Below are 17381 nucleotides of genomic sequence, written 5' to 3'. Positions count from 1 at the left end.
GAAGAAACCAGGATCCTTTGCTTCACCAAGAAATTATGTTTATGTTTGATTAATTTTTAGAAAAACACGTTACTTTACATTTCTACTTTCAAAATCTGAAAAAAAATAAAGATCTTAAGAATAAACTGAATGAAGAAAAAACAGTTTTCATCCAATTTCAGAAGCATAATACATCTGGAAATTCTCCTCATGAATAAAGCTCTTTTGCAACATATTTATCATTAGCTGGATTTATTATTTGCAATGATAACATAATTTTCTAGAGTACCAACTCTGGAAAACAACTAAGAAAAATGAATCAGCTGGCTAATTTATCTATACTAATCTGACAGTGGCCATGAAAAAAATTTAAGTTAAAAATAGAAAGAATTTTAAATAACAAATATTTAGGTGATTCATCCCAAATATTAAAGTTTAAAACTATTTGAGATTTTAAAAGTTCTCTTCCTGAGAATCCTTTGAAGGTCCAGGGGTTAGGACTCCCAAGTTTGCACTGCAGGGGGCACAGGTTCAATCCCTTTGGTTGGGGAGCTAAGACCCCATGTGCCTCACAGTGTGGCCAAAAAAATAAAAAGTCTTCCAGATCTAAGATTTGCTATTTCAAAAAGATTTTATAAATATAGCCACAAGAAGTCCCTACTGCAATGATAATTTTTATTTTCCTGTCTACTGCTTCAACAGCAAATAGACCAAAAGGCTAACAATTTGTGAACTTATAATTTTCCACCCATCCAGAAGCATTATCATCAGTTAAATAATATTTCTAACTTCCTGATTAGTAAGTTTTTACAGAAAATAAATGGAAGTAAGTTTAATTCCAAAGGTGTCTGGTATCTGAATAAGGGCAATTTCTCATTGGCTTCCAAGATAATAGGTGTTGAATTTAATAAATTATGCTCCTTGCTCCAATAAGGTTTCACAAGATGAAATTCATTTAAGTACTCTAATTTTGCCTTAAAACACCTAAGAATTTTATAACACATAAGAATCACATCTAATACAAGCTATAATCTCTTAGAGTTATGCTGTCCATTATGGTAGCCAGTAGCCAAATTAAATTAAAATTAAATAAAACCTTACAATTCATCTCTTCTGTCAAACTAGCCACATTTTAAGTTCTTAAGCCACAAGAGCTAGCAGATACTATATTCGATAGCACAGATATACAGCATTTCCTTTAGCACAGAAAGTTCTATTAGGTAGTGACACATTATACAGGCTTAAAAATGATTGCTGAAGTTGATATTCCCATTAAAGAGGAGTGTTTAAAATCTGTAATGATTACCTTCATCACTCCAGATAGTTGATGGATAAGAGACTCAAATTACACTACCAATAAGAACAGCAGGTTTGACCTTTGCAATCACATAAGTGGTAAACAAAATGCCTATAACTTAGCTTTGGTGACAAATTAATAAAGCAGGTTTTTTTGTTATAGATAAATATAATCAGTATTAATATAATAGTAAATTATGTTGGAGAAGGGAATGGCAACCCACTCCAGTATTCTTGCCTGGAGAATCCCATGGACAGAAGAGCCTGGTGGGCTACATTCCACAGGGTCTCAAGAGTCGGACACGACTGAGCGACTAAGCATACACAGCACAGCACAAATTATGTTAGCATAATACAGTACTACAAGTATGGGTCTAAAGATGTGAGCTTATAAACCGCAAATATAAACTGCACTTACACTGATAGTACAAGTCTCAGTAGGCTCTTTGGCACACTGGGGTATGATGAAAAGACATTATCTGATGTCAAACTATTCAAATAGGGGTTCTGCCATTTTCTGGCTGAAAAACATCAAATTTACTGAGCTCAATTTACGTGTTAACAAAACCTAGATAATAGTATATGTCTCAAAAAGAATGTTAGGATTAAACAACTTTAAACCTGTAAATAATTTAGCAGAGTCTCCAGGCAAAGTAAGAACCCAAAAAACATTCCTAGCCTGGGAAAGACTGAATTCAATGTGAATTAAAATTAGAAAGCAAATGTAATTTAAGGTAGAAAAAAAATCATTAATTACTTTATTCAGTCTTCAGAAAGATGCACTTGTATGTACATATAAACCAAGTGCCACTAATAAACACAACTACTAGGCAAAAACATAAAAGTACCAATAGACAGTCTCCCCAATAAATCTTGCAAAGGCATTTTCATTACTTTAATTGATCACAAATACTACAAAGCCCCTACTTCCCTGTAATGTGACCCCAAGGGTCACATTAAAGATATGTTCTCAAAGGGTACATCCAGTTACAGAAATAACCTTTGGTTATAATCCTGTATATCTAAGATAAGCACACACGCATAACTATGCATAGCATTTAAAAGCCTGTGATTTGCTTAAAAAAAATCCTGTGGGGGGATTGGGCATGGGGGATCTACCTGGGTTATCACACATAGACATACTTGAAAAGATTTACATTAAACATTTTAATAATTTTATGGGATGATGACATAAGAAACTAGAAATTTTTACTGGGTCATGTGTAATAGTCTTATCTTTCCAGAAACTGCATTAGGTCTTGCTTACAAATGCCAATTAACCCCATTTTTCCTCCTATTTTCCCACAAAACTGTATCAGAACATTTCTCTTTGACTGACATTAGAAATTGGCCACTGATACTGACTTTAGAATTATAAGGTTGAGAACTAAATTTAATTCAGGGAATATCACTTTTACCTTGGAAGGAAAAGTTTCAAATCCATTCATTTATAAAATCATGAGTTTCTACATGTTAAAGTTTGCTGCATCTGTGGAAGATGCCAATATCCACAACTCTCATAATTTTAGGAAGCAAAAGAGACAAGAAAAGGGCTGAACTATTTTTATCTCAAAGATAATCTCAAAGATGTGCTACAGTCAATTTCAACAAAGAAATAAGGTCAATTCTTGAAAACAAATTAAGCTGTTATTATTTTGACCTCAACTTATCCCAGAAAAGTGTTTCTCAGAGGAAAATGGGATTTTCTTTGCTTAACACTTTTCCTCTTCAAAAAGTGTTAAGATCTGACGTAATACAACTTCAGTAAGTTCTCACCTCCTTTTGTTCTTCTTTCTCCTACACAGCCCCAGACCCTCAAGCGTCTTCAGAGCAAGGGTAAAAATGGCAGTGGTAGCACTGTGGGCAATGTGATGGTCTAAGATCCACGTCACATTCCTTAAAATAGAGGTGACAAACTGGTGGGCAGGCCTACAGGAGGATTTGCTTCCACCCCTTGGTGCGTTTTGGAAATTCACATTAGTTGCTAACATATATAAGAACCAGAGTGTCACACACAAAATCTTTGAAAAACTGGGAAGTCTGGCAATGTTAGATGAGTCCTCTGACATGGCAACCGGCTGCACCCAGGTAGCTGCTGTCCCCCTGACATATGACCTAGCAATCAACTGACCACATTGGGATGTGTTACTTGCCTGGCCCCTGCAAACTGGTTTTATGAAAACTTGAGGGTCAGTTCTGAAGGATCCAAAGAAGAAAGTTAAGCAGTACATATGCTGATTTTACAGCTTGAATATGCCACTCACTCATCTACCTTCTGTGGTAGAAGGATCTTTCTACCATTTGATATTTTAAAAGTTGGTGACAGCTGCTAAAAAGGGTTTCCCAGATGGCTCAGTGGTAAAGAATCTGCCTGCAGTGCAGAAGATGTGGATTCAATCCCTGGGTAGGGAAGATCCCCTGGAGAAGGAAATGGCAACCCATTTCAGTATTCTTGCCTGGGAAATCCCAGGGACAGAAAGGCCTGGAGGGCTACAGTCCATGCGGTTGCAAACAGTCGGACACTATTCAGCAGGCATGTATGACAGCTGCTAAATGGGAGACTGTTTAGATGTTTGGACATCGGCCTCTGCTTGAAAAGGAAGCTGCATCAACGACTTCAATACCATTTAATTAGAGACTTTTGTAGTCTGGGCAGGCAAGATGAGCTCAGAAACAGCCCCAGCCTGAGTGCAAACTAGCACTAAGAAGAACTAAAGATGGCGGGGGTGTGGGGGTGTGGTGGGGGACTGAAATGAAGTTACTTCAGTCTATAGGAGAGCAGAAGGAGAAGAGAATAAAAGAAGGTTAGGGGTGGATGGTGTTTTCCAGTTTGAGGTGCACAGTAGGTAAGATGTAATGATTCCTGCATATATGGATTAGGTTCTTCTATTGATGAGGAAAAGAATCCTAAGCTGATTTATCACAGGACACCCATGCAAATTTTTATATTCATCAATCTTTAGTTCTAGCTGCTTTTTAAAGTTCATGTATACATTTCCCCCTTAACTGGCAGTTACCTAATTCTGTCATCATCCTACCCATCTGTCCCTATGAGAACTTAATGAAATCTATATCCAGGAGTACAAGTCTGATTCATTAAACATTTATTTTCAACTTCACATACGTAATCAGTTTCATGTTCTGCAAACTGATTCAATACACCAAAAGAAAGAACTAGAATTTGGAAAAAAAAACATTAAATGTCATTGCTGCATTTGTTGACCAAATTCCCTCTGGAATAGCCAGCCTGATTCCATCTGAGAATAATGATGAACTGTCACTTGACCTAAACTTTTTAGATTTTAAAAGGTTTTAATGAAAAGATTCCTAAATGAGAAAAATTAAAGTTAGGATTAAAATTTTATAAAGATGCCCTGATATAATTTTTCAATAAGGTAATTAGAATGTAAGTTAATAAGGAAATAGCATATTCACTTGGAAAGTATTTATCCTACAACATCATAAATATTAATTGGGTGGCAAAATAAAGTTGATGGCTTCATCTAACAGATATTTTGCAGACCAAGTACCTCACAATTTAAATAAGACACTAGAAAAGAAATACCAATTAAATGCTGACAACTCAGAGGAGAATGACTAGGATAGTAAAGAATTTGAAAATATAACACATGAAGAATGGGTGAATAAATTATTATAAAAGGAAAAATGTTTGGAGAGGTGAGGATCAGATATGATAGCAATATTCACATGCATATAAGGGCCTTGCAAAAATAGTTTTAATAATGTGTTGAAATAGGAGGCAGCATCGTGTGGAGAAAAGAACAGTAAATTGTGAGTTAGAAACCTGCAATTCGAGTTTGGATCTTACTACTAGAAGCTGTGCTTCAGATGTTAGCTAACTGCTGTGCATGGGTCTCAGCTCTCGCTTCTATTAAATAAAAGTATATAAGGATCCCTCAGCTTTAGAATTCTGTATCTGAAAAGTTAATGTAAGGTAAAAGCTCTTAGAAAAAGTTTAGATTCTTTAGATGTAATGCTATCACTATTGTTGTAGATAGGTTTTCACTTCCTTTAAAGTAGATGAATTGTAGGTGGCATGTCTCTCTTTGTCCAATTCCTCTTCCTACAGCTTAGTTTGTATTTCTTGTTACATTTTCTTCTGGATTCAGCCTGAGACTGTGCTAAGTGGTTTAATTCTCCATATAAACAAATGAGCAGAGCATTACCTCATTTTCTCCCTTGTACTATGCAGTCACAGCTTTCCCCCTTAAAACTCCCAAATACAAACCCATTCTCTTCTGTAGTTAGACTCCCAGATGAGCACATCTAAACATATGTGGTTGTTCTTTCAGGTGTGTCACAGAGACCAATTAAAGATGAAGTGCACAAGTCAAGCATCACTAAAGGCTGATACATGTGATGTATTAACCACCTCTGAAGCTAACTTCAGTTCATCTGTATCTGTACCATGATGTTCTCTCCTTCCCTCTTGAGAGGGATGATGCCCTGTCTTACTTTCTCAGAAGTATTGATGATTATTTCTGTCATCTGTGCCTTCTTATTCTCTGTCTTGGCTGGATCATTTTTATTAGCTATCATTTACACATGATACACACTACCCACCTTAAAAATACACAAGAATGCCTCTGTGGTCCTTACTTTGTCACTCTAAATTCAAAGCCAAGCTTCCAGCCTCATTTTTTGCCTCTCTCACCCACTCAGTACTCCAGATCGACTTACCTTCTGACAATTAAAAAAAAAAAAACACATTTATTTATTTGGGGCTGTGCTGGGTCCTTGTTGCTTCTCGAGGGCTTTCTCTAGTTGCGGCGAGTGAGGACTACTCTTCATTGTGGTGCTCTGACTTCTCATTGCAGTGGCTTCTCTTGTCAGGGAGCACAGGCTCTAGGGCTCATGGGCTCTAGAGCACAGGCTCAGTAGTTGTAATGCACAGGCTTAGCTGCCCTACCGCAAGTGGGATCTTCCCTGAGCAGGGATTGAACCCATGTACCCTGCACTGGCAGGGGAACTCTTAACCACTGGACTATAGGGAAGCCCTTTTTACAATTTCTTTAAGCACTGGCTCTGGAAACAAAATGTATGCTGCCTCCTCCTTTTACACTAGTAAGTGTAAAAAAATTACTTCCCCTCTCTACCTTAGTTTTCTGGATTGTAAAGTAGGAATAATCATTTTCAAAGTGGGGACTCCAGCTCAATATATATGTGTTGAAAATTAAATCTTGTGCAGAATTTATACTTTCAACAACATAAAGTTAAATTTTCAGTGAACCATAACATGTGTGTGTTAGTCACTCAGTTGTGTCCAATCTTCATGACCCCATGGACTGTAGCCCGCCAGGCTCCTCGGTCCATGGGATTCTCCAGGCAAGAATACTGGAGTGGGTTGCCAATCCCTTCTCCAGGGGATCTTCCCAACCCAGGGATCAAATCTGGGTCTTCTGCATTGCAGGCAGATGCTTTACCATCTGAGCCACCAGGGAAGCCTCGAAATACAGTGATATATAAAAAGTCAGCAAATAATCCAAGCATCTTATCCTTCTGTCTCCCTCTTATGATCTGATGTCTCCTTGCTGTATCTTTCATTAGTGCCACCATCAATACTTAGCAACGATTGCAGATGGTTGGAAACTTAGACCAGTGCAACTACTATTTGATAAATACTCTAGTTACTGCAATGTTTCACTTGATAAGCAAGAAAAAAACATGTTTAAAATAATGTTCTGGAATAACAGTGGATTCTTCTTGCTAATGATACTTCCCTAAGCACTTCGTTTTGCTGAAGCAATCCCATGAAAACTCTCTACCTATATTCCACTCTGTTAGTAAATGTGTATTTGTCTTTCAAAACCCAACTTAGTCCCCTGAGAAACATTCTCAGACCACCTCTGTTCCATGCTTCCATCTTCATTCCATATCCTCTATATACCTTGAACATCCTCCTACTGTGACATCCATCACAATGTAATAAAAATTCTTTATGTATGATCTACTATTTAATACTAGGCAGTGTATTTCTTGGAGATAAGACATTATTTTATTTATTTCTGCAATTCAAGGGCCTCTCTCGGTGCCCAGTGAAGAGCCATCAATGAATATTTATCTGAAATGACTTCAGAAAATAAACAGGATAGTTGGACCCTGTTTGAGAAATAAAGTTCAATTCTAAGAAATGTCATTCCAACTGGGAATTCATACTGGAAATTAGTGATTTCTTTGCCTTTACATGATTTATATTTGTTTTTTAAAATCTTTTGCTACTCTGGTAAAGTAAATAAACATTATTTAAGATTATGGTACATGTAGATAAAGCTCATTCTGCTTCTAAAAAAAATTAGCCCTCACGGTTAGACTTTTGCTATCCTGATGTCCTTAAAACATAGCAACAGTCTATCCCTAAATCAGGGAATTAAAAATGGGTGAACAATAGCTGTAAATCAAAGAGTCAGAGCAAAGCAAAGACGGCTGCTTGGATTTTCCCGGCTTCCTGACAAACCTTCCCTTGTGACTCAGCTGGTAAAGAATCCGCCTGCAGTGCAGGAGACCTGGGTTCGATCCCTGGGTTAGGAAGATCTCCTGGAGAAGGGAAAGGCTGACCACTTCAGTATTCTGGCCTGGAGAATTCCATGAATTGTACAGTCCATGGGGTCGCAAAGAGTCGGATACAACTGAGTGACTTTCACTTCAATGGAAATTAAATTTTACCTCTAGAACTTACTTATTTTAATTTTAAATTTATTTATTATCTAATTGAAAGATAATCTGGAAGTTACTTTTCATCATTAAGATAAAAAGACAAAATAAAATTTTCTTGTGGAAATAACAAACATATTTGCAAACAATGATTTTGTGGTGAGAACTAATATCAGCTATCATAAATAGCCTGAATCTGGTAACAATCAACATTGAGAAAGCCATCAAGAATTATCTATCTCAACATATCTACCTGCATATAGTAACATCTAACTATTAGGAGTAACATCTAAAATGAGATCATAGAAATTAAAGTATAAATGATGAAACATACATAAATCCAAGTAATGATCACCATAGATACAAGTATAATTGATTATATTTAAAATTAAGCCTCTATGGTTCCTGCTGATCAAATTAACTTTTCACTGACTAATTTTATCTGATGCACACAAAGATAAATGTATATATACACCTAATATATCTATATCATATCACAGAAATCGAAATTACTTAAAATAGTTTTGTACCTCCTCTTTACTAAAGCAAACAGCTCATAAAATAATATTGGTTATTTGATCACTATTTTGGCTACATGATTAGGTATGAAGATTCTAGGATAAAACTATCTGACCATAAGGAGAGTTATTTTAATCATTATAATATCAAGAAGATGATTAATAATTTAAAATTCATCTTAAACATATAACCATAAAAATCATAATAGAAATCAGTTTGCATAGAATCTCAATTTGAGAGGATGAAAGTGACAAACTGCTTGTTTGGGTTTCTTTAAAAATAAAGTCTGAGACAGGCATGCAATGCAATAGAAATCACATATATGTTACATTTGTAAGCAGCAGCAACACAACTCTGAAAAACAGATTTATGTACGAACGCAGATATATTATGGTTAAACACAATAGAAGTGGAGAACAGAGGTTTTACATAAGTTCAAACCCTAACTCTGTCATTAAGATAGCAAGTTACTTAATATCTGAAAGCCATAGCATTCTCTTAAAAAAATAACTGGGTAACACTACCCAGAAATCTTACCCAGTATCTTTTTAGAGGCTTGTTTCACATTAACAGCTGCCCTTTCACTATTTTCAAATGAAGTTAACATTCTCGCCAACAAAATAGAAACTTTTTATAAGTATTGGTTGAGATTTTGAGTTTGGACAAAGAATCTTTGGTAAAAGAGGAAAGAGAATTCCAATAAAACAATAAGGCTAATTTAGCATCTGGTGAAAGAACCTGGAAAGTGAAAGTGTCTCAGTCATGCCCAACTCTTTGTGACTGTATATTCCATGGAATTCTACAGGCCAGAATACAGGAGTGGATAGCCTTTCCCTTCTCCAGGAGATCTTCCCAACCCAGGGAACATGCGGGCAATTCTTTACCAGCTGAGCCACAAAGGAAGCCCAAGACTACTGGACTGGGTAGCCTATCCCTTCTCCAGCGGATCTTCCAGACCCAGGAATTGAACCGGGGTCTCCTGCATTGCAGGCAGATTCTTTACCAACTGAGCTATGAGGGAAGCCTCCATTCTTTAAAAATCAAACAACAACAAAATCTCCATACAAGCAAGATATAATTTGTAGACTCCTATCCTCATGCAGAATGCCAGGCTGGATGAAGCACAAGCTTGAATCAAGATTGCCAGAAGAAATATACGCAGATGACACCAACCTTTTGGCAGAAAGTGAAGAGAAGCTAAAGAGCCTCTTGATGAAAGTGAAAGAGGACAGTGAAAAGGGCTGGCTGAAAACTCAACATTCAAAAAACGAAGATCACGACATCCGGTCCCATCACTTCATGGCAAATAGATAGGGAAACAATGAAAACAGTGACAGACTTTATCTTCTTGGGTTCCAAAATCACTGCAGATGGTGACTGCAGCCATGAAATTAAAAGATACTTGCTCCTTGGAAGAAAAGCTATGACCAACCTAGATAGCATATTAAAAAGCAGAGACATTACCTTGCTGACAAAGGTCCATATAATCAAAGTTATGGTTCTTCCAGCAGGCATGTATGGATGTGAGAGTTGGACCATAAAGAAAGCTGAGCACTGAAGAATTGATGCTTTTGAACTGTGGTGTTGGAGAAGACTCTTGAGAGTCCCTTGAAATGCAAGATCAAACCAGTCAATCCTAAAGGAAATCAGTCCTGAATATTCATTCAAAGGACTGACGCTGAAGCTGAAGTTCCAATATTTTGGCCACGTGATGCAAAGAATTGACTCATTGGAAAAGATCCTGATGCTGGGAAAGATTGAAGGCAGGAGGAGAAGGGGATGACAGAGGATGAGATGGTTGGATGGCATCAACAACTTGATGGACATGAGTTTGAGCAAGCTCTGGGAGTTGGTGATGGACAGGGAAGCCTGGCATGTTACAGTCCATGGGGTTGCAAAGAGTCAGACAGGACTGAGTGACTGAACTGAACTGATCCTGGTGGCTCACACGGTAAAGAATCTGCTTGCAGTGCAGAGACCTGGGTTCGATCCCTGGGTCAGGAAGATTCCCTGGAGAAATGAATGGCTACCCAATCCGGTATTCTTGCCTGGAGAATTCCATGGACAAAAGAGCCTGGTAGGCTACAGTCCATGGGGTTGCAAAGCACTGGACACAACTAAGTGACTAACACTTTCATTCAAACAACATTTTGAATAATATAACATATATAAGAATATTTAATGTTAAAAATAAATAAAAATAAAATAAGCTTATGACTAAAAAAATAATATTTAATATTACTACAAATCTACCATTCACTCTTCCAGTGACCAGTTTTAACTGCTGCCAGTAACAGTTAACTACTGATCAATGCAACATTCTTCTCTTTTTGTCACTATCAATAAAACAGCATAAGCTAGCTATTTATCAAGAACCAGAATACTACTTGTTAAAAGATATTTAACTGTGTTTCTTTAGGATTTAGCAAATATTCTAAAACATTTCCAAAGTAGGTGTGTTTTATTGTCTTGATTTTAACTAACAAAAAAAAAAAACACTCCAAAAATGAAACAAGCCCAGAGAAGTGAATTACTTCAAATACTGAGTTAAACTTTTTGTCCAATTAACAATAACTTTGCAAATGATAAAAACACAATGTCATTTCACTTTTTTTCTTAAACAGGAAGTTTGCACCACGCCATGAAAGAAAGTATAGCAATTTCTTAATGAATACAGTTCCATTAAGCAGTCCACTGGAACGTGGTGTAAAGAGAAATGGCACATATTGGCTTTTGCAAGTGTGGGTGTCCTGGTATTCTTGGGATTTTTCACCCACTCATATGAGTCAGCTTTATATAACACTGTAACATATAATTTCCCTCCTACTAACAAGCCAGCACTTCAGAGATAACATCTCACCATGAGTTATTTAAGGAATATGGCAACTAACAACATTTTAATATTTTATAAAATGTGCAAACAACCAAATTATTACTATGTCAGCAACAAGCTCCTAGGCTTCCAAAGAAGCATTCCATAATATTTCAGTGCTGAAAGTGTTTAGGGGAATTTGTTAAGAAAATATGTAAATAGTTTCTGCATAATCAGAAATATCATGTCATTTTAAAATCTAGGTATTCTACCAAATATCAGGCATTTTTGTACATAAAGGAAATTGAACAATTAGGTAGTGATTTAGCAATTACATTCTTTCTGGGGAGTTATTTCCATGGCTACTAAGGATAGTTGAGTACTAGGGTTCAAGAGATGTAGGACTGAGTTTATGGTGCATCAAATGTTCCATTTCTGAAGGGTAATTGGAAGGGAACGTTGGTGAAATCAGATTAACACAAATAGAAATCCTTTTTTGTTGACAGAGCTCCAGAACTCCAAATAGAAATCCAGATCTTTTTTTGTTGTTTATTCTAAAATGCTTATGTTTATACTATTTTGGAAAACACTGATTCTATGACTACAGTTTAAAAAATCTTAATTATATTGAGATATTTTCTATTAAATTATTTATCATGATGAGATAACTTTCATTTTCTTTCATGAAAGGAATGAGTCTCCCCAAGAAAGGCAGACAGGAATAAAAAATGCAATTTAAAAGAGCAAACAGAAGCTCTGGTACATATACACAATGAAATATTACTCAGCCATTAAAAAGAATATATTTGAATCAGTTCTATTGAGATGGATGAAACTGGAGCCCATTATTCAGAGTGAACTAAGCCAGAAAGAAAAACACCAACACAGTATACTAATGCATATACATGGAATTTTAAAGATGGTAAAGATAACCCTATATGTGAGACAGAAGAGACACAGATGCATAGAACAGTCTTATGGACTCTGAGGGAGAAGGTGAGGGTGGGACGTTCTGAGAGACTAGCATTGAAACATGTATATTATCATATGTGAAACAGAACACCATTCCAGGTTCGATGCATGAGACAAATGCTCAGGGCTGGGGCAATGGGATGACCCGGAGGGATGGGATGGGGAGGGAGGTGGGAGGGGGGTTCAGGATGGGGAACACATGTAAACCCATGGCTGATTCATGTCAATGTATGGCAAAACACACTACAATATTGTAAATTAATTAGCCCCCAACTAAAATAAATAAACTTATTAAAAATAAATAAATAAAAATAAAATAAAATAGCAAACAGATTGCACAACAAAGGAAACTATAAGCAAGGTGAAAAGACAGCCTTCAGAATGGGAGAAAATAATAGCAAACAAAGCAACTGACAAAGAATCTCAAAAATATACAAGCAGCTCATGCAGCTCAATTCCAGAAAAATAAATGACCCAATCAAAAAATGGGCCAAAGAACCAAACAGATATTTCTCCAAACAAGACATACAGATGGCTAACAAACACATGAAAAGATGCTCAACATTACTCATTATCAGAGAAATGCAAATCAAAACCACAATGAGGTACCATCTCATGACGGTCAGAATGGCTGCTATCCAAAAGTCTACAAACAATGCTGGAGAGGATGTGGAGAAAAGGGAACCCTCTTACACTGCTGGTGGGAATGCAAACTAGTACAGCCACTATGGAGAACAGTGTGGAGATTTCTCAAAAAACTGGAAATAGAACTGCCATATGACCCAGCAATCCCATTGCTGGGCATACACACTGAGGAAATCAGAATTGAAAGAGACACGTGTACCCCAACGTTCATCACAGCACTGTTTACAATAGCCAGGACATGGAAGCAACCTAGATGTCCATCGGCAGACAAATGGATAAGAAAACTGTGGTACATATACACAATGGAATATTACTCTGCCATTAAAAAGAATGCATTTGAATCAGTTCTAATGAGGTGGATGAAACTGGAGCCTATTATACAGAGTCAAATAAGTCAGAAAGAAAAACTCCAATACAGTATATTAACGCATACATATGGAATTTAGAAAGATGGTAACAATGACCCTATATGCGAGACAACAAGAGACACAGATGTAAAGAACAGACTTTTGGACTCTCTGGGAGAAGGCAAGGGTGGGATGATTTCAGAGAATAGCATTGAAATATGTATATTCAGTTCAGTTGCTCAGTCGTGTTCGACTCCTTGCAACTCCATGAACCGCAGCATGCCAGGCCTCCCTGTCCATCACCAACTCCCCAAGTTTACTCAAACTCATGCCCATTGAGTCGGTGATGCCATCAAACCATCTCATCCTCTGTCGCCCCCTTCTCCTCCTGCCCTCAATCTTTCTCAGCATCATGGTCTTTTCAAATGAGTCAGCTCTTCGCATCAGGTGGCCAAAGTATTGGAGTTTCAGCTTCAACATCAGTCCTTCCAATGAACACCCAGGACTAATCTCCTTTAGGATGGACTTGTTGGATCTCCTTGCAGTCCAAGGGATTCTCAAGAGTCTTCTCTATCACCACAGTTCAAAAGCATGAATTCTCAGCTTTCTTTACATTCCAACTCTCACATCCATACATGACTACTGGAAAAACCATAGCTTTGACTAGACGGACCTTTGTTGGCAAAGTAATGTCTCTGGCTTTTTAATATGCTGTCTAGGTTGGTCATAACTTTCCTTCCAAGGATTAAGCGTCTTTTAATTTCATGGCTGCAATCACCATCTGCAGTGATTTTGGAGCCCCAAAAAATTAAGTCAGCCACCGTATGTTACCATATGTGAAATATATCGCCAGTACAGGTTTGATGCATCAGACAGGGAGCTCAGGGCCAGTGCACTGGGACGACCCTGAGGGATGGGATAGGGAGGGAGGTGGGAGACGGGTTCAGGATGGGGGACGCATGTACATCCATGGGTGATTCATGTCAACGTATTGCAAAAACTACTACAATATTGTAAAGTAATTAGCTTCCAATTAAAATAAATAATTAATAGTTTAAAAATTAAAAAAAAAATAGCCAATAGAAAAAAATAAAATAGATACAAGAATCTTTTCCCTTAGAGATTCATGGTATACTAAAGAGAAGCACCAGCTTTATATCTGATGGGAAACTAATTTAAAATAAAAAATACTGTAGCTGATGACCTCATGGTACATGAGTCATTTCCTCCATACACTACTCAAATTAGACATGAACTGCTTCAAGCCCACAGACATTACACACAGTTTGGGGCTATCTCAGGGTTCTTGCACTGTTGTTGTATGAGTTTTTTGTTTCCAGTCTGGAACCATAACATGTGAGAATCTACAGTATAACAGAATGTTACATCAGCTTTTTATTTTAACATGAAGCTGCAGTATTCTCATAGAAGGCAAGGATATAGAATAGGAAGAGTACCTGCTCTAGAGACAAGCAGAAATAGGTCCAAGCCTCCACTACATCTTTTACTGACTATGGGAGAGACAGTGTGTGTGTGTGTATGTGTGTGTGTGTGTGTGCACACGCGCACTCACTCAGTCACGTCTATTTCCGACCCCATGGACTGTAGCCTGCCAAACTCCTCTGTCCATGGGACTCTCCAGGCAAGAATACTGGAGTGGGTGGCCATGCCCTCCTCCAGGGGATCTTTCCGACCCAGGGATTGAACCTGTGTCTCTTCTATCTTCTGCATTGGCAGGCGGATTATTTACCACTGTGCCACCTGGGAAGCCCTATAAGTATTGTACTTCAGATAAATCATCCTGAGAGCTAAACAAACAGTGCACTGTTCATAAATTTGTTACTAACAAACCTATTCGACTTTTAGTTTCTTAAAAGGTAGAAGAAAATTAGTAAAAAGTATATACCTCATAGGATTCTTGACTTATACATGTAAAGTTTCTAGCACCTAACGTGTGCTTTTCAAAATTAAGTTCATGTACCTACTCATTCCTATGCCCTAAGAGAGGGAAGCATTCAACACTAGTACACAGTAATACATTTGTGATTGTGGTAAAACATATAAAACATTAAATTTACCACGTTAACCATTTTTAAATGTATAATTCAGTGGCATTAAGCACAGTCACATTGTTGTGTAACCATTACCACCCACTATCCATTACCTGAACTTTTTCATCATCCCAAACTGAAACTCTGTGCCCATTAAACACTAACTCCCTATTCTCTCCCTCCTCTCACCAACTCCTGGCAATTATTATTCTACTTTCTTTCTCTATGAATTTGACTATCCTAGGTACTCCATGTAAGTGCAATCATACAATTTCCATTCTTCAGCTATACATTTTAAAGTATCAAATAATCCAATGACACTATATTTAATAAAAAAAAGCATCTTTCAGAAAAACATCTAAAATAAATAACTGCATTCATATCAACATTATAAAAATGTTTATATATGCTCAAAATATTTGGGCTCAGAAAAGGACATTGACTATCAATTTTGTGGTATAAATCGGAAATTATTACCAGTATGCATAAAATACTGTTAATAAGTACTAAGCAGCAGAATACATATAAAAGGATCCAGGAAAGGTACATTAACTTTGTCTCAAGACAGTAATATCCCCAAACACAGGGGGAAAGTCTAAGACAGCAAAAAAGGTAATATGGAAGTACCACATTCAATTTTTAAATATGTTTTTATTACTTAACAATGTATCATACAACATCACTAGGCAAGCCAACAGCATTATTTTGGTGCCTATGTACAGATAATAGTGTTTTGGTATTTGTCTGAAAAGAACCAAGGTCAGTATCAAAGATTTCTGGCACTGACTACAACCCACGGCAGACTTTTATTAGCCCCCAGGTGGCAGTGTGGCCCAGAGCAGCAGACCGCACTTTCTCAGCTCCAGATCTCCTAATGCAAAACCACACACTTTCAAAAAGGAATCTTACTTTACCCATAGACAAATCTATGTACGGGAACAAACCAAGAACAATTTCATTCCAGTATGAGTAAAGATGAATCCTTTGGATTCTGCCACATACTCCAGTTCAGTTCAGTTCAGTCGCTCAGTTGTGTCTGACTTTGCGACCCCATGGACTGCAGCACGCCAGGCTTCCTTGTCCATCACCAACTCCCGGAGCCTACTCAAACTCATGTCCCTCACGTCACTGATGCCATCCCACCATCTCATCCTCTGTCATCCCCTTCTCCTCCCTCCTTCAATCTTTCCCAGTATCAGGGTCTTTTCCATCGAGTCGGTTCTTTGTATCAGGTGGCCAAAGTATTGGAGTTTCAGCTTCAGCATCAGTCCTTCCAATGAGTATTCAGGATTGGCTGGTTGGATCTCCTTGCAGTCCAAGGGACTCTCAAGAGTCTTCTCCAACACCACAATTCAAAAGCATCAATTCTTTGGCACTCAGCTTTCTTTATAGTCTAACTCTCACATCCATACATGACTACTGGAAAAACCATAGCTTTGACTAGATGGACCTTTGTTGGCAAAGTAACGTCTCTGCTTTTTAATATGCTGTCTAGGTTGGTCATAACTTTTTTTCCAAGGAGCAAGCATCTTTTAATTTCATGGCTAAAGTCACCATCTGCAGTGATTCTGGAGCCCAAGAAAACATCTGTCACTGTTTCCATTGTTTCCCCATCTATTTGCCATGAAGTGATGGGACCAGATGCCATGATCTTAGTTTTCTGAATGTTGAGTTTTAAGCCAACTTTTTCACTCTCCTCTTTCACTTTCATCAAGATGCTCTTTAGTTCTTCTTCGCTTTCTGCCATAAGGGTGGTGTCATCTGTGTATCTGAGATTATTGATATTTTCCCCGGCAATCTTGATTCCAAGTTTTTGCTTCATCCAGCCAAGCATTTTGCTTGATGTACTCTACATGTAAGTTAAATAAGTAGGATGACAATATACAGCCTTGACACATATTTAACTCAACCTAACTTTAGCCCTGAATTTCCTCTTACAAGCGAATGGATATTGAATTATTTTTAACAATACCTGTGGTTTGTATATAGTTCAGTTACTATGATAAACAGAAAGTTAACAACTAAATCTCAGACATTACTTGTTTAAAGATAGAAGTCAAAAAAAAAAAAAAGGGAAAAAAAGGCGGG

At 37.3% G+C, this 17381-nt stretch overlaps 1 protein-coding gene across 26 annotated transcripts in view; it reads right to left on the bottom strand.

The window, feature by feature from the left end:
• ZRANB3 (zinc finger RANBP2-type containing 3) overlaps nucleotides 1–17381 on the bottom strand; it is a 270266-nt gene that overhangs the window by 200474 nt on the left and 52411 nt on the right. Inside the window, exon 1 of one of the 26 annotated variants that reach the window (XM_081579195.1) lies at nucleotides 8988–9242. The exons of 22 other annotated variants lie outside the window; for them this stretch is intronic. The gene's annotated coding sequence lies outside the window, so the exon portion shown is untranslated. Of the gene's footprint in view, nucleotides 1–8987; nucleotides 9243–17381 lie in introns of those variants that run through there. 3 more of the 26 variants (XM_081579190.1, XM_081579205.1, XM_081579207.1) reach the window with 3 other exon arrangements.

The sequence above is a fragment of the Giraffa tippelskirchi genome, chromosome 3 (assembly GCF_054371585.1).
Source record: "Giraffa tippelskirchi isolate mGirTip1 chromosome 3, T2T-mGirTip1v1.2.pri, whole genome shotgun sequence".
Classification (NCBI taxonomy): domain Eukaryota; kingdom Metazoa; phylum Chordata; class Mammalia; order Artiodactyla; family Giraffidae; genus Giraffa; species Giraffa tippelskirchi.
The sequence above is the reverse complement of the archived record's forward strand: the minus strand, read 5'-3'. Positions and strand labels throughout refer to the sequence as shown.